This window comes from Dermacentor variabilis, chromosome 10 (genome assembly GCF_050947875.1).
Source record: "Dermacentor variabilis isolate Ectoservices chromosome 10, ASM5094787v1, whole genome shotgun sequence".
NCBI classification, from domain to species: domain Eukaryota; kingdom Metazoa; phylum Arthropoda; class Arachnida; order Ixodida; family Ixodidae; genus Dermacentor; species Dermacentor variabilis.
This window is the reverse complement of record NC_134577.1, coordinates 61,004,768-61,028,371: the sequence shown is the minus strand read 5'-3', so window position 1 is coordinate 61,028,371 and position 23,604 is coordinate 61,004,768. Positions and strand designations below refer to the sequence as shown.

Below are 23,604 nucleotides of genomic sequence, written 5' to 3'. Positions count from 1 at the left end.
TGTGGCTAAGCGTTGCATTTACGAACTCATATGCTTTCCTTATCGGAATGGCCAGCTGCCCCACGCGCGACACATGCAACAGCGATGACACGCTCGCGCATATTATCTGTCTGCCCGCGATATAGTGCCCGGAGACAAGTGATGTGCAGAGTACTGGACCAGTTGTACAATCGTCCACTATCAGAACTCAAAGCTTTATGCCAGTGCTCCCAAAGAACATCCGCGCTGAAGGCCTTACTCGCGTTATTAAGGTTCCTGCGGTCTACGGGCCTTCGCGATAGACTTTAAGAACGCCGCCCCCTAGCCCTCTGTAGTGTACGCGGTTCGTGCTCGTCTCCATTTCTCTCTATCTCCACCTTCCACCCTCTCTCTTTTTATCCCCCTCAACCCTTCCCCGGGAGCCAGCCGGAACTACCTCTGCTTAACCTCCCTGCCTTTCTATGCATACTTTCTCTCTCTCTCTCTCTCTCTCTCTCTCTCTCTCTCTCTCTCTCTCTCTCTCTCTCTCTCTCTAATATATATATATATATATATGTATGGTGTCCCAACTAACGTTAGCCGAGCTGTTTAGGAAAAATAACTAAAGAACACGGCGTGATACAAATATAACATCGTAAGTGTTCGGTCTACAATGGTGGAGCAACGGAAAAATATAGGTCTCATGATTGTATCTTGCACTTTGTCCTTTTAATCTGTTTTTTTTTCTTTGAACAGCTTGGTACATAGTGTAAGCTGGGACACAGGGCGGCATGGAAGTCGTTGACCGCTCCATTCAACGTTACGCTGCGGCCAAGGTTGCCTTGCTACATATCTCATCGGCCGCATATATATAGTTTGGTCCGTCTCGCTGTCCACCTTTTCCTGGTTATCTATCAGCCCTGTGCCCGCAGCTGCGTAAGCGGTGTTCCGATATACTTTGCCCTTTGCTTGTGCGCAAGCTTCGCCTGCACCCCACTCCGAACGAACACGCGTGCGAAGCGCTGATATCGCGATAGCGATGCCTATCTTCGCGCACCGTTGTGCGTTTTTTTTTCGCGAGCGAAGGCATCATTGTCAGCCTCTAGTGTCCACTGTTTTACAGTGAAACGGTTTACCGCTAGCCCCCACCCCCTTCCTCCCTTCCGTATGCGTCCCCCGCATGCGCTCCCAGAAATCCGGGGGTGGGGGGGGGGAGGTGTTAAGGGTACCGTGACCGGCTTACGTCCGTATCACGGCGTGTGGGCAGGAATGCGTGGTCCGACCCCAGAGATGGTGCAATACCAGGCCGACCCGCGGCGGAGGGGAAGCAGGCTTCAAGCACTCCGCCAAATTCCAAAAATAAGGTTAATATCTTGCGTTGAAATAGAACCATATAAACGCGGCCTCGTAATAGAAACAACACGCACACACACGCACGCACCCACCCCCATATATAATGTGTGTGTGTGTGTGTGTTGGCTTATGATATGATCAATGAAAATCGGGCTCTTCAGTTACCCTTCTTCTCGTTCATTACATAATGAGGGTCTCGAATCCGGAAACATTGATATGCCTTCGGGTAGCACGTGTGGGTTTATTGACCAGTTGCTCGGAAAAGATCACGTACCGGTGACGCCTGCAGCAAAAAGGGTGTTCCATATCCGCCGCCAAGGTTGGTGAGTGGTGGCGCTGGCTAACACTCCCAGGGTTAGTTCTAGTAGTAAGACGTAAGTACCCCGGAAAGTGGATGGAAAAATGGCGCCGCGGTAGTTCAATTGGTAGAGCGTGCCACGCGTAATGCGAAGACGTGGGATCGTTCCCTACCTGTGGCAAGTTGTTTTTTTTATTCACTTTTAATTGCATTAATTTATCATTTTTTAACTCAATTAGCAACTGTAAGTAATGTCCCCTGTGTTGTGCTCGGTGCCTACGCTTAGTGTATTATTAGAGCAAGGACGCGTAGTGCTTTATTTGTTTTAAATCCTGTTTGACGAATAATGAAAGGGGGAAAAAGTGGCGACGGCGCCTGTGCACGTGGTCTGCGCCTGTGGTTATGACGTCACGCTCGTCGGAGGTGCCGGCGCGGCTGCAGCAGCGGTTGCGGCAGATGCACGGGACGTGCGGTGACCGCGGCGGCCCGCGAATGCACGCAAATTGCCCCGAGCGGCCAGTCGCGCGCCAATTTTGCGTGCATTTGCGGGCTTCTCTTAGGCTCGGAAAAACACTTTTACGTAGCACGTATTGAGCAACAGGAAGCTGTGTTGGGAGTTTTTGTTCATGTTGCTCTACAATTTTCTCAATGACATTTTTCATCTAATTACAATATTTGAGAAGTTAATTAAATAATTAATACTAATTATCTGATTAGGCGGGATGAAAAAGAAATTATCTGTGTATCTGCAAGCGACGGCGAACATTACCTTGGTTCTGTGCAGCTACGTGGCATTCGCATATTTTTTTAAAACTCTGGCTAAAGTTAGCTGGGACATCCTGTATATCAGCTGCCTCAATTGACAAGCATTCATCGTGCTGTCCACATCTATTAGCGGCGAGAATTTGGAGTGGCGCCCTCTTGCGAGTGACGTCACGGCCAGGACGCCGCTCGCTCCAGCTCGCTTGGCTGCCGCTCGTGCTCGTTCCCTTCGTGCGTGCTTGGGGTATTGGCGGCTCGAGCCTTACTTGCAGGAGGTTTTTCGGATTATTTCTGCTGCCATGGCTGAACCGCAGTTTCTTCTTCGAAACCGCGTGAGTCATGAAAATTTACGACTTGGATATCACAAGCTATGTAGCGCTGAAGGGGTCTACTGGTTTTGCAATGCATATATATGCGCCGTGTCTGTTCATAAAGTTTGCTTAAAAAGAATGTCTTCGAGTTCAACACGTGAAGTTATTTATGATGCTCCTGAACACTTAACATTCCCTTATTACTTAAGTATGAGAGACATAGCATTTTACATGGAAAAAGAGTCTTGATATTTGGCATCAACATTATAAATCCGTGTTAGAAGGACATTGCCCAGCGAAGCTTTCATCATGATTATTATTACTCAGGTGAGTTGTTTTATTCAAATGTGGCAACTGTATTAAGGCCTAAAAGGAAGAGATAGGCGCATGTTTGTGTGAAAAGGTTTGGTACTACTTTCACCGTTCTCTGAAATAGGCACCCGGAAACGCATTGACTGTTAACACGACGGCGCATCAGGTATAGTATATATACACTTCACGAATACCATAACAGCAATCACATGAAAGAAAATTTCGTGATTAAGATCGAGAACCAATCAAATGTAAGCGATGAAATGTGTCATAGCGGTTCTCAGTAGCTTTTATCGATGATACGGCACACTCCTTCCGCAAAGGAAGCAACCGACTGTCGTTATGGCGAGGCGCGCATTGTTCGCGAAACCCAGCAGTTCACTACAACTTCGAATTGAAACCTCGAAGTAGCTCTTTACAGCTCCAATTACAATGCCTATAGCATACTCGAGGGATTACAGCGTAGCTTAGGTTGCGTTGAAATGGAAAATGCAAACACATATTCTGCCTCACCATGTCTCGATCCTGCATTGTTTAATTATACAAACTGAAAACTATTTGCTTCGTCAGTGCATAAAAGAGAACCTCGCATACCCGCCTCGTAAAGAAGACGCCACAAGCCTCACATGAACACTTGAACTCCACTGGGGAACAATGATATCTTCAATATGTGCCACACTACTGATGAATGGGGCTTCGGCTTCTTGCTGGCTGCAGCGAACCGGACCAAAAGGCATATTTGACTCAACTATTTGACCCGAGCCAGCCTGTGTCAGTTCTCCAAACAGATTCATCATGTCTGTTCCTCAAGCAAGAAGCACCAGTAAATTGCTCAAGTGGGTTGAACGTGTAGCACGGATAGGGAATCAATATTGGTACATTCCTTTCCGTGTGCTGCAAACAGCTGTAAGCCTCAATCAGCTTTACTTCAAGTTACTGCAGCTTAAATTTAACCGGTGAAGAACGGCCTAATTTTGAAAACAAGTTAAAAACGCAAGTGGTGCTGGCCAGATCTAGACTGCAGTGGTTGTTAAGGGTTACAGCCGAGCGTTTCTGTGAATAACTAGAGAAATTCGATATCATACCGTGAACTATTTTTCATGAGCAAACATGTTTTAGCGGGTTAAAATCAACATGTTGTAGAAGTCATATATGGCCAGCGTTTAATTGTGACACGCATATTGCACCATGGTGGGTATGGAATCTTAACTGGATTCTTATGTGCTGTGCTTTTGCGTCTATGATTTTATTATTCACGTGAGCTACCACTGGAAAGTGTAGATCCGCGCATGAAAAACCCGTAATGGGCTGGTCTGAGCTCCCTCGGGTGGCACTATAGCGTTGCCTTTGAGAAATATATTGCCGTCTAGTAAATAAGCTCCTTGATTACATTTTCGCGAACGAAGACGTCGCAAAATATGTATTTGAGAGGCCCGTCATAAGTATGCAAGCTTTGGGAACGAGAGCCAACAAGCGGAAACACTGCAGAATGCGCCCGGACATCGCCCGAACTGCAGCAGACGACAGGCGCGAGTCCGTGCCCTGCTGACGTCACGCGAGCGGCGCTCGCAGCGCCACTCTAGGTCGTTCTCGGGGCTAATAGCTGTGTCCTCAACGTAAAACTGAACGAAACGGACGCCGTAAAACTGGGCGATTGCACGGTCTGTCGGTGTAGCGAATGATATGGCTCTGAAATGCGGCGCTTCTTTTTACTTCATTGCTTGCTGGTTGCAGCTGTACGTGGCAGCACGGCACTGCTCGTCTACATCTTTGCGCACGTTCCGTGTTTTCGAAGAAGGCGCAGCCTTGTTACAGCAAAGGGGGTCGCAAAAGAATGCTGAATAGCTGCTCTGAGAAAAAAAGAAAAGAAAAGAAACCGAAGTGCGCGACTTTTATGCCAGCGTTATCTCGAATGCCAGGAAACTGCTTTATATAGACGTCTCCTGCCTGCGTGCTCTGCATGACGTCATCGGCGCTGCTATGGCGTCATAACCACGTTTCATGCGAGAAATGATGAAACTTGGGGAAAGTACTGACGTACACAAAACAATATACGGCCAGCGAACATTAGAAAACAAGTAGCCCAGACTGTTTAGTACTTTGCAAAAGAACAAGCTTCAGTTAGGGAGTGTGACTGAAATAATAACGCACTCCTTTCGGACCCCCTTAATTTGTTTTATTGTTTAACTACTGCACATGACTCTGTAAACTGTTTTCTTTGACAACTGTCGCGATTTATTTCTCATGTTAGCGTTCTCAATATGTTGATATAGTGTCCCAGCAGGTGCAGCTTCCAGTATATTGTTGTAGCAGGTTAGTTAAGCGCATTTTTGTAAAAAAAAAATTGTTTGAAGGTGTAGGCCTCAATAAAAAAGAAGCCCTGCTATCATTGTCCTGTGCGTTAAATTCTGGCGCTTTCGTTTGATTGCAACAAATTCCTTTCGAACGCAATTTCGGCCCGTGTAGTGAGATCAGGTCTAGCCGCGTTTTATGTGCGTTTCGATAAAAGAAATCGCGGTTGAGATTGCTCATAAGAGAGCGCAATCGAAATCAGGCCTTCCGCCTACTTTGACACGTGCGCCGTCCGTGACGTCAGAAACATCATGCTTATGACGTTACCTTTGTGTCTGCCCGTCAGAAATTCAATCCACTTCGCCAAAAAGAGAGAGAGAGAGAGAGCGAAGAGATGTCTGTGGTTCGAGAGCCGCAACGACTTTGCTGCGACCACAGGCTTAAGCCAGTAAGATAAGAAAGTAATAAAATGGTGATGTCAGGAGGGCGAACGAAACAAGTGACCGTATCTTTTAAATCACTTCTACGCATCATCACTTTTCCACTGTATCGCATAACAGATCTGGCAACTCAGCGACGGGCAGTCATTCCCCGACCCACCTTATTCCCCGCATCTGGCACCTTGCGACTTGTCTTTCGTTTCATGGAATCAACAAAAGAAATTTGAAGGGGCAGCGTTTCGACGATGTAGCGGCCGTAAAAGCAGCTTCGCAAGTGGCTCTCCACAGCACCATAAATGAAGAGTTCCTAGGGTGCTTCGAACAGTGTGCACGGAGCAAAAAAAGTCGCAGTTTCGCCCTAAAGGCGAAGCATCGATTGCGACAGCAAGTTAGTTTACAGCTACACGAAGTAAGGATAGTAGTTTTATCGGCAGTATAAACTTGTAAATATTCGCGTGTTAACTAAATTGACAAGCCCAATGTCAGCGTGAACCTGCAGGCAAACATGAACACATCACACTCGATGACTGCGACTTGATGACCGCGGACACTCGCTGCTAAAGCGCTGGCGTGATGAAGCGCGGCAGCGAGCTTAGTGTCCTTCGTGCTGTCTATCGCTTGAACGCAAACTGAGCAGTGAGAACACAGCACGCGCAAAACTATGAGCCGTCGGCCCACCTATATCTGTGTCCCCAAAGCAGATCGCTTTCAAGATAAAGTCCGCGACTAAACCACAACCACAAGAAAGCGGGGACAAAGCGCGTCGTCTTCCGTCGCGCGCAGGTACCGTCGGAAGGGAAAGGGGGGCCCTCCTCCCCCGGCACCATGCGCGCGACGGAAGTAGACGCGCTTCGTCCCCGCTTTCTTCCCTTGTGCGCGCGAGATTGAGCGGCAATCGCCGGCTTCCCCTCGCACGCTTTTACTCGCACATGCGGCGTGCGACGACGGTGTTATCGCCCTTGGACTTTATAGAGAACATCACGGCGACGGCAAATGTGCGCCTGGAGTGTCGTTATAACTGCTGTCGCAATAAAACTAATTGAGTAGTGCATTGTAGCTCTGGGAGACTACTTTAAAGGCGGCTAACTTGTTTTCCCCTTAAACGTGAAGAAAATAGTTTATTTCGAAGAAGTTCGGTTATTTTTGCGTTTCCTCGCGTAAGCTGACGTAAGTTCCATTTAGTAGATAGGGTGTTAGTTTTTTTCACCTGCAACAAAACTTTAAAATTTGCCTCTGGCGAATAGCCCAATTCTAACCCTTGAGCTCTAGTAAATCACTCGATGAGGTTGCCATAACATCTACGAGAAATCAAAATGCTTAATCGACGAATTAACATAATTACACCAATTATATTCTTATCTAATTACGTTACGGCACCTATTTCAGTCTACTGATTGTCGCCAGTGAGTTTGCAAGCTATATCAACTTCGAACGAACTCTGGGGATAGCACCGATTTCGAGATATGCGCCGTTAAAGTTGCGGTAAAAATACGCTGTTACATTAAAAAAAAAACGCTGTCCTGTGCATTGAAGAACAAAAGTAGCTGGAACGCCAACGTATCTCGTTGGACACTTTGAAAATTAATTTTTCGAAACCGGTGTAGTCCTGAGAATTTGTTCCAAGTGGACGTGCCTTGCGAACTCACGGGCTACGATTCGCAGATTGAAATATGTTCTGTAAAGTAATTAATGAACATGATTTAATTAGTGCAGTTGCGTTAATTATGTATTTTTATTTCTCGTACAAGTAATGGCCTCCTCAGCGAGTGAATTAGCTCAAAGTTTAGAATTGTGCTTGTGCGAGGGAGATTGTTGGGCTAAATAACAGGGCCGACACGCCAGTGAATATTTCATCGCGTGCTTTAGAGGTCCCATATCTTGACATTATTTAGACATGCTTCTCGTAACAGAAGCCAGAGGCCTGCTTCTCAAGGAGTGTCTACTTATTGTGAAGTCTTTCTCATTCTCCGTCGAGAGACAGTTGACAGTATTCCTAGTAAAAAGACACACGCCTTGTGGGATCTGGCAGGCTTCTATTCCGCCGTTGGGGCTCGTGTTGAAAGCAGCAAATAATCTGCTAATAATGCTAATTATTCGCCCCGGAAAGCAGCACTATTCCGCGTCAAGGATTGTTGGAACTTGCTGACCTTTGATTGTGGGCATGGAGTGTGCATTCGTACAAAATAAGAACAATTAGATGTCTTGAGTAATATTAATTGGCAAATAATAAATTGATTAGTAATTGGCTTCCTAGAGAACTTACAACTCAAAACTTGCCCCAGTATATGAAAAAGAAAAGAAGCTACTGTGGGTTTTGCGTTACCTTTCCCGCTCAGTAGTTTGGAGCTGTCAAATTGAGCGTATCGAAAATGATACTCTGAGCTATTTGGGGTTAATATTCATAATATTAATGCATTGACAATATTGATAACGTATGGGTGACGTCCGGGGCCTTATACAGAGAAATATTTGCGTTTAAACCCGTCATACTAGTCTTCGAATGTGTAATCTGTAAAGAATGGCAACTGCTGGATCCTGATTTATTAACGAAGTTATAGTGGCGCATATTTCGTTCGGTTACATGCCGAGATTTATGTTTTGGCTTAAAAAAATGTTCTCTTGCCTAACCCGAGCAACTGTTAACGCGATAGCATTACCGGGATCGGTTTACCCACGCCTTTTGTTGCGTTAGACTCCGCAATTACCCTTGTTTATTTTTCGCGCACGCCGATGACGAACGTTGGCGAGTGTCCGACAACGCTATCGCAATAATAGTCGCTTCGTTGTCTCGGCTGCGCTTCTTTTTGAAGAATATCTTTGTTTACGTCTTCGCTCAAGCGGGGAGTTTTGGGCCCTGTTTCGTATTGGCGCGGCAGCTTGGGTGTCGAAAGTGACTTCAGGCATGTCGCGGAAAGCCGTATCTGACTTTAGACAGAAGGGGGGGCCTCCGACAAAAACGGCGAGCGCGCCGGCGCGACACGTTTTCTGTTCGGTTTTTTTTTTTTTTTCAACTTGCCTTCTTTTTAACCTTCCCACTTTATCTGCACAGATGGCCGGTGATACGGAGACCGTGAGTGGAAGAGGAGTGATGACGACTTCGCTGCTGACTGCAACGACGAAAACGACCGCGCCGTGACGGGAGGCGCTCCTGTCGCTGCATTTATTGTTTTTGCGCCCCCCCCCCCTTTTTTTTTTGGTCTGCGCCTACGTGTTCGGTCGTCCGCTAACGCTGCTGCTGTCGTCTGCTCCCTGCCGCGTCGGCGTCGTCTGCTCTTCTGCTGCGCCTGCAACGTGTGGGTGTGCGCGCGCGTGCATGCGTGCGGTGATCTTCGACTTGCGTGACGCGTGGCGGCCGTGCCCATACTGCGCCGTGTGGTGAATTTGGTGATTTCGATTCGTGACTCCGCGGTTGTGCGCCTCCCGTCGTGGTCATCGACGTGGCATCGACGATCGAAATCGCCGCGACCTCCGTCGTTCGTCGTCTCTTCGGAAAGGTGTGACGAGACGGGGTGAGGCGCAAAAAAGAAAAAGAAGAAACCCGGATAACGGATCACAGGGCGCAGATATGCCGACTACACAGACCCGTTTGGAGCCTGCCAGGCGCCACGCAGACACGGAGAAAAGGTGAGGGACGGTGTGAGACGCAGCTTTGCACGTAAGCGGGAAATATGATGGCTGTCACGAGCAAAAACGGGGAAAAAGAAAGAGGGAGAGAAAGATATGAACGTTTAGTTCTGAACTAGCGAGAGAAAGAGAGAGAGAGAGCTAACTAAAGGAAGAAAGACGAACGGCAGGAGAGGCTGAAATAATGCGCATATCTAGACAAAGTTTATATCCGGAACTTGTCACTGTTTACTGCGCTGAAGTTGCGTTGGCACGTACACGTAAAACCGTGCCGTTTGTTAGTGCAAATCCCGGCCAGCTGTCGGATCAGCTGGCGCTGTGAGAGTTAGCAGGAAGAGAGCTGCGCCGACGAGGTTTGACAGGCGAGCGAACTCGCTGATCGCTTGCTATATATATATATATATATATATATATATATATATATATATATATATATATATATATATATATATATGAGAAGCAGAAGTTGCGTAGTCCCGGGATCGTCTGTGCGATGCTGTCCGGTGCGGCAAAAACCGTGAAATTGACGGTCACACTGTGTGCTGTTTATGACCTGCCCGCCGTGAACGCTATCCTGTGTGGGGTTCGTAGAACTGCAAGGGTGTGCAGACATATGCGGAGTGTTCTTAACCTTTTTGTATCTTTTTTAGCGCGAAGAAACATTTTTTTTAAACACCAAATTAAGGTGGGGCCTTTAGTAATTTCAAACTTACTATATGGCTTATTATTATACGGCACATATTTTAATGTACAAATTGTATCGAGTGAGTTCGCAAGGCGTATTTACTTAGAACCAAATTCTCAGGACTACACCAGTTTCAAGATATTAATTTTCAGTGTCCCGCGAAGTGCACTGGTGTTCCAGTTACTTTTGTGCTGCACTGCATAAAAGGTCTGTTGGTTAAGAAAATGTAACTGGAAGCGCCTGTGGTGTGTGTTTCCTTCTTCTGCGGGTCGTCTTTTTCGCTCTGTTTGAACACTTGCTGTGGATCATGCCCTTACACAATCAACAAAAGTTTTGATGCCTCTTCGAACAAACCAAGAACTATTGTGCCTCGTTGGACGGAGAGGCATCGGAAACGTTTCGTTCAAATTTGGCGAAAATTGGGAGCACATTACGGCTGACGTGTGCGGCGAAGTTAAATTTCTGTGGGTGAAGTACGGCTTTTTGATTAACAAAAAAAAAAAAAAAGATTCTTACGCAAGAGCTCAGGAGCGTTATATGCGGGCAACGTTTTACAAAAGTGTGTGGTTTGACCATACGAGCAATTCGTGATTGCCACAGGAACAGCTCGAAAGAGACAGCTTCGCTGGAAATCGGACTGCGACTGGCCCGCGCTTCTGTAGGGTCGCCCAAGTCAATTGTGTCTTTGTTTTCTTTCTTTGCTTCTTTCATTCAAGATTTCTTTCTTTCTTCTTCTTGTTATTCTTGTTCATCCTCAAACAAAAACTCGTGAACTTCCGTTCCGGAAATTCCCGCCTAAAAGAGCCGACGGAAAGCCGCCCATCCGACTGTGCGAACGCGCAAAGAAACTTATTTTTTTTTCTTTCTCTCGCAACAGCACGCGCGCGTACTCGTACAGGGCACGTCATTGTGCGCGGCCGCAAACCGCGTTCGCGTGCGATGAACCACGCGCGGGGGTCGAACGACTTTTGCCTCACGGCGGGTCAGAGCGCGACTCCCTGCGAAGAAGGGGTCGGTCGGCGGAGCCCCTTTTTGGGGTCAGGGGTCACTCACGTCTCCCGCGACGGATTATGCAGCTGCCGCTACACGCGTCTGAGTGCGTGTGTGTTGTCAGGGGGGGGTCACGTGCGCTTTCGTCCGGTTCAAAACGTGCCGGCGGCGGCCTAGCGACCCGTTGGACGAGTTGCGCGCGGCGAGGCGAACCACTTTCGTTTTGGTCGCCGGGCGGACCGGACTCCGGAGAGTTGTTTGCTTTCGAGTCCCGGGGGGGGGGGGGGGAGGGTTGGACCGGGACAGATGAATTCTCGTCAGCCTTGTTGCGAGTGCGCGCGGGTGTATGCGCCAAGGGCGCGGGTTCGACATTCTCTCCCTTTTTTTTTTTTGCCGACGTTGCAGGCGAGCCGTTCCGCGTTCCTTGCGATGGCAGATCGATCGGCGAGAACCAAAGGTCGCCCACTTGTGTCTAGGGTTCGACCGTCCAGCTATCGCGGGACGGCCGCGCGCTTGGTTTGAAAAGCCGCCCGTGTTGTTTTCGTTTCGTTGTTGTTTGTTTCGTTTTCGTTGAGCGCGTATTATAACCTGCGCTGCGACGGGAGGGAACGCTCTGGAGCAGCAACGCGAATGCGCTGTAGATGCAAAGCGAGGTTACCTTGCATTTCTCGATTGTTTCGTATGTGTGCAGCAAACCCTCGTATACGAGCAGATCGTCCGAACGGGAAATTGAGTTCGTTATAAGCGGCATTTCATTAAAAAGAAGGGTGGGCTCTTGAAGGAGCCATGCTAGCTTAAAAATATCGCACTCCGACAGCCCGCTCGGCTCGTAAAACGTATACATGATCGTGGATGAATGAAACGCGAACAAGTTAGTGCTAATACGCAGTGCTCGTGTTCCTGTTTCCGCTTTGAAAACCGCGCGATGTGTGCACGATTTTGGCTCTTCCGCATGGCTTGGAAGCCGGAGCCATCATCTGGGAGGCGACACGATAGAAGCGCTGCGTAATCGCGCTCTCGTTTTGCTATTCGCTTACGAAATGTTTTGCTTCATAAAAGTTCCTCCTTGGGGTGTTTCATTTGTGCACGATATTGAATACATTGGAACAAAGTTGCATCCGAGAGGAGCGACGTAACCCGCCGTGGTTGCTCAGTGGCTATGGTGTTGGGCTGCTGAGCACGAGGTCGCGGGATCTAATCCCGGCCACGGCGGCCGCATTTCGATGGGGGCGAAATGCGAAAACGCCCGTGTGCTTAGATTTAGGTGCACGTTAAAGAAACCCAGGTGGTCAAAATTTCCGGCACTGCGGCGTGCCTCATAATCAGAAAGTGGTTTTGGCACGTAAAACCCCAAATATTATTATTATTAGGAGCGACGTACGTGAAATCTGTCAGATTCTGCATGGCAGTAATGCCTGTCAGGAGCTACCATAGTATCTCGTTGATGGCGTGATGCAGCCGCGGTCCCTATAGTATCTGCCGCCACGTGGCGAAGTGGCCTTTGCAGCGCTCTTTGAGGTTGACGCGAAGAAAAGAAAAAGTGCAGTGTCACCGTGGTGTGCTGTCTCGTTTGAGATTGGCGGTTTCGTACTAAGCGGGGTCTGGCGCCACTCAAGTCCGAAATATCCGGTGTAAAGAGCATATGCATTGCAGCCGCGCAGTAAAGTCGAGTGTTCGACGAAATGTCGTTTTAATCGTGAACAAAGCAGTCGGCGACCAAGACTTCTTTATTTTTTTTTTACTACAGTTTAAAGAAGATACTTTGACAGCTGTATAGACTCCCATGCGGGAGCGTAAATGTCAAGTTTTTAACATTTCATCTTGGTCGGCCTCTGTTAACTTTTTCTACGTCGAATAAAGCGACATTTCGGATAAAGCGGTTTCGCTATCTCTAACAAGGGTTCCTTATTGAAACTCGCCCCACATGCACTCCAATTATTCCGTACAATTCACAGGAACATGTTACGGAATTTATACCGAATCGACGTAGATTATTTAAAAGAAAGATTATACGGAATTATTGGAACGACGGACGGAATGTTTCAATGTGGTTTTAGGCTTAGTAGTAACGACTCGCCATATGTGCACTCGTTCAGCTTAGCCGGGGATTTCTCTACGCGTACGCCTCGATTATGTGACCCGCATGGTTTGCGTAATTTAAACCGGTTGTCCCGCCGGTCTGCACGCCTATGGAGAGAGCGCAGCTGCCCGCCCGTGAACGTTGTCGCTGTCTCGACAGGTGCGGGCGCCTATCACCACGACCGTGGAGGATTGATTTCGGTGGCCGCGGGAAGAACGCAGAGATGGGAGTTCCAGGAAATACGGGTTCAGTGGCAGCCGTAGCAACGCTGGGCGCGTTTCGATATGCAAATGTGACCCCTAGCTTCGATAGTGCTGTGTGTATGTGCATTTGTGCACGCCAAGATAGTTCGTCAAAAGCAAAATCATGCACCAGTGAAAACAAACGACGTTTGAAACATGTTCTTAATGAACGTGTGCCGCAAGTTTGAATAAAGTACGCGAAGTGTTTCAGTAAAACGAGTTTGGAAGCGGGCGGCTGGGCGTTTACGCACTCGGTTTCACTGTCCTGTCGTGTAGCTAGCTCAATTCTTTCATTGTTCTTTTTTTGGCTGTGTTTTACGTCAGAGGTATTTTTTCAAGTGGCTATAAATGGGTGTTTTCTAGTTGGACTAGACATGAAATACAGTCGATGCTCTCGTATCTGGCGCTCCCGATGAGAGTTCTCGCATATATGGACTTCACATTCTCTAAACTTGACAACTCGCAGAAGACTCGAAAATTTTCAATTCGTTCTGCGACTGTACGCTTCTTTTGAAGTGATTCTGAAGATACAACAAAAAAAATGTAGTGAAACTTAAATTCTTAATGAACAGAATTAATTGGGCGTCTGAAGAGGCTTGAGTGCACTAAAGTCTCAGAGCGCAAGTTCTGCACTAAATATGAATGAACGCTGGGAACAGCATACCATTTTCAACAGCCAGTCGGGCAACCTAGGTGTCCGTCTTCGTTTGTGATCACGACATCGTATATACCACACAGCAGTATACAGTGTTCGTTGCGGTCAGTGCCGCCATGTCACCGGCATGTGAAACAATAACCAAGTGCAGACGACAATAACCAAGCTCAAGTGCAGACGACATCGGGAGAACGTCGAGACGAAATTGAATTCCAGTCAACCTTTCAGCTCAAGACACTATGCTATGACAGCTGCCCTAATAATCTGACATACTCACGTAAAGTACAAACTATACGCGTATATATGCTTGTCGGCGCGCAAGAGCTCGCGGCTTGCGTTCGCCACGCCTCGCGAGGAATGGCGGTTTGAACCCACGAGGCGTGCTCCTACTTGGCTCACTATCTTCGCCGTGGTAGACGTCGTTTCGTATTTGTGTGAGGGAGCCAGCTGGACCCATATTTATTTGCCTGGAAGAGATGTCCGCGTGTTCGTGCCGCACTGCGACGCGCACGATCCGTCCCGAGCCATCTGCGCATGCGTGTAGGCGCGCCGGCAAGCGTACGTGTAGTTCGGTCTTAACAGCGTATACGCATTAAGGAGCCGAGAAAAAACAACAACGCAGTGCATTCTTAATTGGCGTTCGCGGGAACTTGGGGTTGAGTTAAAACAGCGGCGAAGAATTGTCGGACTGCAGGTATACGGCGAAACTCGGACATCGTGAGCCGCCTGGTCTATACGTTCAGTGCAAGACGAAGGCCTCTTTCCCAGCCTTGATTCGATCGCAGTTTACCTCTCCCCCCCCCCCCCCGGCTTTCCTGTGTCAAATAACTGACGCCACAGTATGCCTGCAAATTTCCTAATTTCGTTGCATCAACTTGTGGTGTGTCGCGCCCTCTGCCTGCATTTTCATTCCCTTTGCACCCATTGTGCCACTCTATAACAGACAGACGGTTGTCTTCTGAGCATCGCATGGCCTGCCCTACTTTGTGTAGCCCTTAATGTCAACTACATAGGATATCGGCTAAACACGCTTGCTCCCTATACAGTCCTCAAAGCTGTCTTGCTGTCTCTTAACGTTACCGCCTTTCTCTCCATCACTCTTGCGCGTTGCTTGGCTTCATTTGAAGCTTCTTCTTTATATGTGACAAGTGCTCAAGCAACTCCTTTTTCGCATGGTGTAACTGCTTGTCGCTTGCTTAAGTTCCATTTTCGTGAGTTTTTCGTATATATACTGCTAAATGGCTGTGGTCGAGTGAGCCGAGTGAGAAAGAAACTATAGATTCTTCCGAACCGGAGGGACCCTTTACCTTAAAGCAAGTCCAGGTACTCGGCGAATAGCAGTCACTCGCGCGAAACAGGCGGTTCCTGCACTTCCTTACTGTAGCGCATGGGGACCGGGAATGTATATGGTGTACCTCCGGTGTAAGTGATTTATCTTTTACGACTAAAATATGTTTTCCGGAAATTGGAGCAGGATGTTTCGATTGGTGACAGCGTTTTAACACTGAAAGGACACGCACACGCACACGCACACACACACACGCACACGCACACACACACACACGCACACGCACACACAATGTGAAAGATTAAACTTTTAACGCCACCACGCCCGTACCATATGGGCGACAGCGTGTCAGGCGGCAACACCCCCTCCACCCCATAATTGAGTCCTCAAGCGCGACGCAGAATCGCTTTCGGGGAGGCGCTCGCCCCAGAAGCTCCTTAGCGCAGCTGCGCTCGTATACGCAGTGTCGCGCTCCAAAAACTCGTTCCTACGCGGTGTCAAACGGGTTCTCGACCTCTCCGTTCGCACTCGGCCGCATGCGGCCGCCGCTCACACGTATATATATCTCGGCAAACAATCAGAGCTGCGCTACAACAATCGGCCGCTTACGCAACGACGGCGGCGTTTACACTATAACGACCCGGCGCGCTACACAACGAGGGGGCGTGAGAGGCGGCGGCGACGCCATTAAGCGCCGGCCGCCGTTCGAGCCGACACGACGGCATAACGGGTCCGCCCGACGCCCCCCCCCCCCCCCCTCTCTCTCTCTCTGCTTTCTTTGCCTCGTCTTTCTTCCCGTGTTTCTGTTTTTCTTTCTTTACTTTCCTCTGGACTGAGAGCCTGCCTGTCACTCCTTCCTTCCTTCTTCCTAGGTCTGCCACTGACACTAACCCCCCCCACCCCCGTCCCTTTCTTTCCCCGGGCCCGTACGTCCGTTCTTGCTAATGTATTGCTGCGTGTTGTGTGTGTGGTGGGGGTTGCGCGGGAAAGTCGCTCGACCTGCCTCGTGCACTGTCGTCTCGTTGAGTGGACAACCTTGTGAGGCGGGAGAGAGAGAGACGTACACCTTGCGTTCTTTCGAGTCCTTGTTTCTTTTGCGTATGTTCGTTTGGGAGCACGAATTCTTGCCCTCCTCTGCGGGACAGTTGAAACCCACTATCCCTGGCCGGCGCCGTATCACGTAAGGAAGAGAAATAAAAAAAAAGAAGTAATAACGAGAACGGTAAAGAGCGTGTGACCAGTGAGAACAGGCGAGGAAGTAGGAAAGAGAAGTGAAGGGGGAGGGAGGTGACAGCGGTTGAATCGTGGAGGGTTGTCGGACTCCTTTACCTCCTCCCCCTCTCCTAAACTTTCTCGTTCCCGAAGTCGGTCAAGCGAGATTTTTGTCTTGTCGTTCACCGTCCGCTGCTCTCTACCGAGCAAGCGGCTCTCCCGCGTCTGCTTGCCTTGCACGGTGAGAGTTTAGGAGAGGTGTCGTTCCGCGGCTTGTGGGTATGTCCCCCCTCTTCCCGCTCTGTTTTTCTCTCTCTCTCTCGATTCCACCACTGCACGGTGTCGCATCGTCTTCTTCGCGGCTTATATCCCTCCTTGATTTCCTCTCAACGCCGAACGCCTTCTCGCTCCTTTCGTGTCTCACCTCGCCGCTCACCTAACAGCACCACCACCCTTACACTCGGGCGCTACGTCGTCTTCGTCGTTGAAGCATCGCCGTTCCCGCTTACACAAGCACTCTGCCAGGAGGAGTTAGCGGCTGCACCGATTCCTCATAGTGCCTTCTTCGCCCCCCCTCCCCTGCTCCGAAGACGTCCCGAGTATCTGTCTATCCGTGATCTTGCCGAAGCAACACGCGTTGCAACGTGCTTGCGACGCACAGCTGGTGGTGCTTCGGTTGCATTCGTGGCGAAGCCATCCCCGCGTTCGAAGGCACTGTCCCTCTCCTTCCAGTGCGGTGACGTGTGACAAGCGTCCGACAAGAGTCCGCTCGACCTGATCGACCGGTGGTGGCGGTGTGCCTTACTTGGCAGAGGAGAAAGTTGCGCTTGCAGATTTTTTTTTGCCCCCGTTCGCGCGAAGACCGGCGATTACACGGCGGCCCGAGTCATGACGTCCCCGGCAGTTTCCAACGGAACTCGGTGAGCCTTGTTGATCTCCGCTAGCCGCGCGCTACCCTTTGCCGTATATGGTGCCCGATGTTCAATTGAATCTCAACGGAAAGTCATTAGAAACTCAACAAAATTTCTGTGTTATGGTGAGCAGCCTATGATGCAGTAGCCGCATTGCCTGCGCAAAAAAAGTGCATCTCGACAAAAAAGACAGCAGAAACGCAGCATAATTTCAGTGCTTGATTGGCCTAATATTCAGTAGCTGCTTTGTCTTCGCAAAATATGGGCCGCGATATTTAACCGCGTCTCGATAGGCATGCATAGAAAGGCAACATAATTTCAGTGCTCGGGGAGCATGCTCTTCGCAACCACGCAGCCTTTACAAAAGTCATGCACGGTATTCTTTTGCATGTTAGCAAAGAGTAAATTGCAAGCAACAAGAACTCTGTACGAACGCTGCAGGATTTCGATGGCAACTTTCGCATAAAGTAGGTTTTACGAACGATTACTAATGCATAGTGGGTTTCTGTGGGGGTTGTCTTTATTCTCTTGCATGATATTGGGCAAAGTGGGGTCTGAGCAAGTACTGGCTAACTTCAGTGTTACACCCAAAAAAAAAGGCATCGTGTTTCTATCGAGAGAAGATAAAAGGCTAATTGATGGATTGACTTCTGGTGTGTTTAATTGAGTTTCTGTTGAGATGCAGTTGAATTGCGGAATAGGGTCTGACATCTGCGTTGCAACTGTAAGACGCGGGAAGGAGGTAGCAGGTTCGACTGCCTGACACATAGTAATGTAGGATGAGCCGAAGAGAGAAAACGCGTTCCGCAGCAGCCCCAATAAACAATAGTAAAATTATACATCACGTATATGCTCGATGGCATCTGTTTGGCTGTTACCCGCCGTGGTTGTTCAGTGGCTATGATGTTGGGCTGCTGAGCACGAGGTCGCGGGATCGAATTGTCGACCGCGGCGGCCGCATTTCGGTGGGGGCGAAATGCGAAAACACCCGTGTGCTTAGATTTAGGTGCACGTTAAAGAACCCTAGGTGGTCGAAATGTCCGGAGTCCCCGCTACGGCGTACCTCATAATTATATCATGTTTTTGGCACGTAAAACCCCATAATTTTTTTTAAATAGTTCTCTCTAGCAGCGGTCCACTTGGAGCGAAGCCGAACAGGTAACTGTGCAGGCAGTTTTTTTTTTCATATCGCTTTTTTTTCTCAAGGGGGCACCAGCATAGTGACTGTAATCACAGCTAAAACGAGGTGTGAGGATGAACGGTGCGCCGTTTGGCAACTTCGGTAGGAATGCGATAGCAATCACGCTGGTTAGTACGTCCGTGATCAGAAGTGGAGGCTGTAGAGCCGACCGAAAAAAAATATTTCGAAGGACGGAATCGCGGAGAAGGGAAAAAAAAAAAAAAAAACGTTTCGCTGCAGCTTCGCCACTGCATGAACCTGGCCTCGCGGTTCCCAACGCGGACGTCTTACAGGAAAGCACACAGCTACGCCTTTCTTTTTTTCGATTAGAAAGTGATCTTGTAGACTACGACGAGTTTTTTTTTTGTTTGTTCTAGGATATCGCGCTCCCCCCCGCCCCCCCCCCCCAAAAAAAAGAACTGTCGAAACCGGGGACACACTTGTGTACACAGTAGAAGTTTGGATGTAACGAACCCGGATAAAGCGAATTATTCTCTATATCGAACGCGCGAAATTTGCTGACCGATGCTTGCTTGAACGAACTCCCCCGTAAACGAACTGCACATTCATTCGCAACTGTACAAAACAAAAAGTTTGTTGAGACAGTAAAACTAAATACAGAACGTCATAACCGGGCTCGACTGTGTTCTGGTTTTCGGCTTTCCTGTTGCCTATAGCTTGGAGAAAATTGCATTGTATATAGGCGACATCTGGTACAGGTGAGCTTCGTTCAATTTGCGGCTAGCAAACAGGACAACCGCACCATGCGTGGTGTACTTACAACGAATATGATATACGTGACATGCATTTCACCGGAAGAACTTGCGAGGACAGAACACTAAACCGATTTTGAATTAAAGGGCAGACTATACAGTATCGGTTGGCCTATGAATCGGACGTGTTTGGTAGTTTATTGTTGCTCATTATTTATTCTGTTCATGTTTCTTTTTCTTTTTACTCTATACCAGTTATGCCTAGTTGTAGAGACATTCTGGGACATGTTATTTTTTTTTTGCTGAATGACCTGTATATGTGATACGTGTATACGTTTGTACTATACTTTGTATTAGTTTGCACAAAAGAAAAGTAACATTCTGAGCAAGTCCTCGTCGTCGTGAATTGAGTATTTTAGAGCAACCTGGCGACTTTGCGCGAAAAAGCTTCTGTGGCTATATAGCGGAGAATGCGAGAGAAATGCGCGATTGCATGCCGTCGCACGGCGTTGAAGTCTCGGATCCTTGATGTAAAGCGCTTTCAGCGCCATTGCAAATTAAGTGCTTTTCAGGAGCTCATTCGAGTGCATTTGACGGTGGTCTGGAGCATACCACCGTGTATCTATCTATCTATCTATCTATCTATCTATCTATCTATCTATCTATCTATCTATCTATCTATCTATCTATCTATCTATCTATCTATATATATATATATATATATATAATGAAAGTCGTACACTTAGCAGTACAAAGCATGCGTAATGCGGAGGTTGTGGGTTCGACTCTCACCGGCGAAAAGTTGTTTTCGTCGATTTTCATTTGCCGTTGCCTGCATTATTTTCCGCATTTCAATTTCTACCGCACCTGATTTCCCTTATAATTTCCTTGGCTTTGTATGGTCATGACCAATAAAAATAGAGCGCCTCGGTTTCCCTTTGTCTCTCGTTTGTGTGTGTGTGTGTATATATATATATATATATATATATATATATATATATATATATATATATATATAGTCATATCATAAGAAGCCAACAAACACTGACACCAAGGATAACATAGGGGAAATTACTTGTGCTTAATAAATGAAATAAGGAAACGATAAATTAATGGAAATTAAAGTGGATGAAAATTTCATTTCAATTTCATACTTTTCTAAGCTTTATACCTTGCCCACTCTACCTTTGCCACGTGACCGGCTTCACTTCACGCAAACATGTTTTTCCACTTTGGCACTCTTTATACTGACGCATAAAAAAAAAACTAGGTTGCCATCTCTGGCACTTGTCTACGCGGCTATGACCTCACCAATTCCGTTAGTGGAGTGAAGGTCAATGCGAGCTAGAATCACGTGGCACAACCTACACATGTGACCAATGTAATGCGATGACACGATTTCACGTTAAACGGTTTTGCGAGAATTTTTTTTCTTTTCTTTGCTTAAGCAGCGGCCTTTATGTGAAGAATCTTGTTCCCGACGGTACCAACTATAGCTCAAACAGCAAGCTCTCTTGAAGTATTAGTAGCGTACAATAGGCGAGCCATTCTGTCATCTCCGGAACACGCATGCTGGCTCTCGCTTTTTTTCATTTCTTGTTTGCCCTCTTCAAAATGATGCGTGACATTCTGTTGAACCCCAACATACATTATATTGAATGCAATTGAAAAAAGTCAATAGAAAAACAACAATCTCGGTGATCACTTTTGTCAGGGATGAACGCGAGCCAGAGCTTTCGCGACACTGCGCGGATTTCTTACTTTTTTTTTTTTGAAACTGCGCCAGCTGGCTTGCTATTCTAGAAACTGTAAAATTCCCTCATGCCCGCCGCTTGATCCACGCGTACCTTTGTTCGACCTTTGTGCAATCGTGTGCGAGCGGTAGCCGCATTAATAATGCCTACCGTCCGCAGCGCGCGTCTTTTTTAACCTATCTCGCAGTGCGAACGTCATTCACGTCGGGCGTTGCCCTCGCCGGGACTTATCGGCGATCGTCGCGCGAATAAAGCATGTATGCGTCGCAGGCGCCGAGGTCTGCAGCTGGCCTTTAACAAGATTGGTCGTCGTCTCTGTAGCAGCGCTACTGCAGCATGCAGCGCAATGCAAATTTTATTATTATAGAGGTTGAGATTAGGGCACGTGCGCAAGCGGCAAGCGGCCACGGTACCGCGCATGCGCGGACCCCGACGTAGTGGTCTGCGCATGCGCAGTACCGTGGCAGAGAAGCCGGCGTTGTCCGCAACGAGTGGTAACAAAAATCAGTGACGTTATCAGCGTCTTGCACGACGTCTGTAGTAACGCAGAGTTGAAGTTGCAACAAGTCAGACTAAGGTGACTTAAGGTAGAGTAAAGCGAAGCAAAGTGGAGCGAAGTGAATTAATGTGAAGTAAAGTGAACGAGGGTGGATTAAAGTGGATTGAGGTTGGTACAAATTAGAGCAAGGTGGATCGAGGTGGAGTTGTGAAGAACACGTGACCGTGTATGACGTCAGGTATCGTGGACGTAACCCATTAATTAGAGAGCTCGAAATGCCTTCGCATTCAGCTCACGCAAGGATACTCAAGTGACTCGAGTTCTTCATCGCGACGCTGTTGTAAACAGTTGCGGAGCTCCCCTCGTGTGACGGCGCGTTCGATAACGAACGTAAATGCGACGGAACGTGTGTCGGAACGCCGAAATTTGTTTGAAACGTAATGACAGAGGACAATAAAATAAACACCCATTTGTGCGCAGAACTTTGCGTGTGTTCGCGGTATTTGAATCCAGTGCTTACATTTATTTTTGCCCTTTTTTTTGCTTGCCCTGTGAAGAGTAGCAGCCGGCGCCATTAACGGCGTCAACTTCTTTAATTTCATACTAATACTACTACTACTACGACTAATAATAATAATAATAAATAAATCAGTCATGTTTGTTTAACGGGCCCAGGAACAACCCTATGTAAAGTCTGAGTGTTGGCGCACGCATACAGTGACATCCACAAGCAACAAACTCACACACAAAAACTGTGGGGGAATATAATTAAAAAAAAAAGGAATGAATAAAAAGAACAATTGTGAAAAGACGAAGTGTACAGCAAAGCTCGGTGTAAATACAAACGGAAAAGCAGCCGAAGGGCAGTTTATCAACGCATGAAGCTATGACACTACAGGGCAAAGCTCGGGAAGGAACGATGACAGCGAGTTATGGAAAATATGAAGGTCATGAAAATAGGCATTATGACGACACCGTATTCTGTGGACGGTTGCGCGTTGTTGATGACAGGCAGGGGCATTGGAAGGTCCATGTTTTCCCGTGATTTTGCGCGAAATACGAAACATGATAGGTGAGGCTACCGTGAAGGAGTTTGAAGAGAAACACAAGGTCAGCGCGATCACGTCGGGAGCGAAATAATAATAATAATAATAATAATAATAATAATAATAATAATAATAATAATAATAATAATAATAATAATAATAATAATAACTATGAAATCAAATCTACCTTGTGTATATCTCATTCAAGTCGAAAAATTATATGGAGGTTAAAAAAAATGCCGTAATGCGCAATTTCTGCTTCTCACGTCGCATCTGGCTGCTGAGCACGAGGTCGCGGGATCGAATCCCGGCCACAGCGGCCGCATTTCGATGGGGGCGAAATGCGAAAACACCCGTGTGCTTAGATTTAGGTGCACGTTAAGGAACCCCAGGTGGTCGAAATCTCCGGAGCCCTCCACTACGGCGTGCCTCGTAATCGGAAAGTGGTTTTGGCACGTAAAACACCATAATTCAATTTTTGTTTCTCACGTCGCATCTTCCCGGTTCCTCGTTGGAGGTCAGCTGGGAGTTTGTAACGGCTGCAACGGTGAACGAGCTACACGTGAACTAGGGTGGTTGCTTGAGCTAGTTGGTAATTCATGATCAAAAATAACGTACAGCGCGAAGGACAAGGACTGCGAAGGCGACATACACAGCGCTGTGTATGTCGTCTTCGCAGTCCTTGTCCTTCGCGCTGTACGTTATTTTTGAGCTACAGGTGCGTTGCAGCGTGACTGCTGGCCCAAGCAGCAGCAGTTGCCGTTTCTGGAGTGTAGCTGCGTTCGCGCGAATCCGTGGGCCAGCAAGCGTAGACCGTCAGTGCTTTCGAACGGCGTCAGAACTCGCTTATGCAGCGTCGCGCTGTCCTTGCCGTATCGGTCGTTAGATTGACATACACGCGTGAATCATACCTGTTGAACGTGCGTCCTGACCTGGGGGAGTTCTGGCCGCTCCTCTTTGCGACAACCGCTGAAGGTCACGTGTTTTACTCGGGCATCC

At 47.9% G+C, this 23,604-nt stretch overlaps 2 protein-coding genes and 1 pseudogene across 2 annotated transcripts in view; 1 reads left to right on the top strand and 2 right to left on the bottom strand.

Annotated features, from left to right (window-relative positions):
• Window positions 1-23,604, top strand: part of mmy (UDP-N-acetylglucosamine pyrophosphorylase mmy) — a 96,134-nt gene that overhangs the window by 21,820 nt on the left and 50,710 nt on the right. The gene's annotated exons all lie outside the window — the stretch shown is intronic.
• Cdc50 (cell cycle control protein 50A) overlaps window positions 1-23,604 on the bottom strand; it is a 62,999-nt gene that overhangs the window by 34,720 nt on the left and 4,675 nt on the right. The gene's annotated exons all lie outside the window — the stretch shown is intronic.
• On the bottom strand, window positions 1,227-1,343 carry LOC142562618 (U2 spliceosomal RNA; annotated as a pseudogene).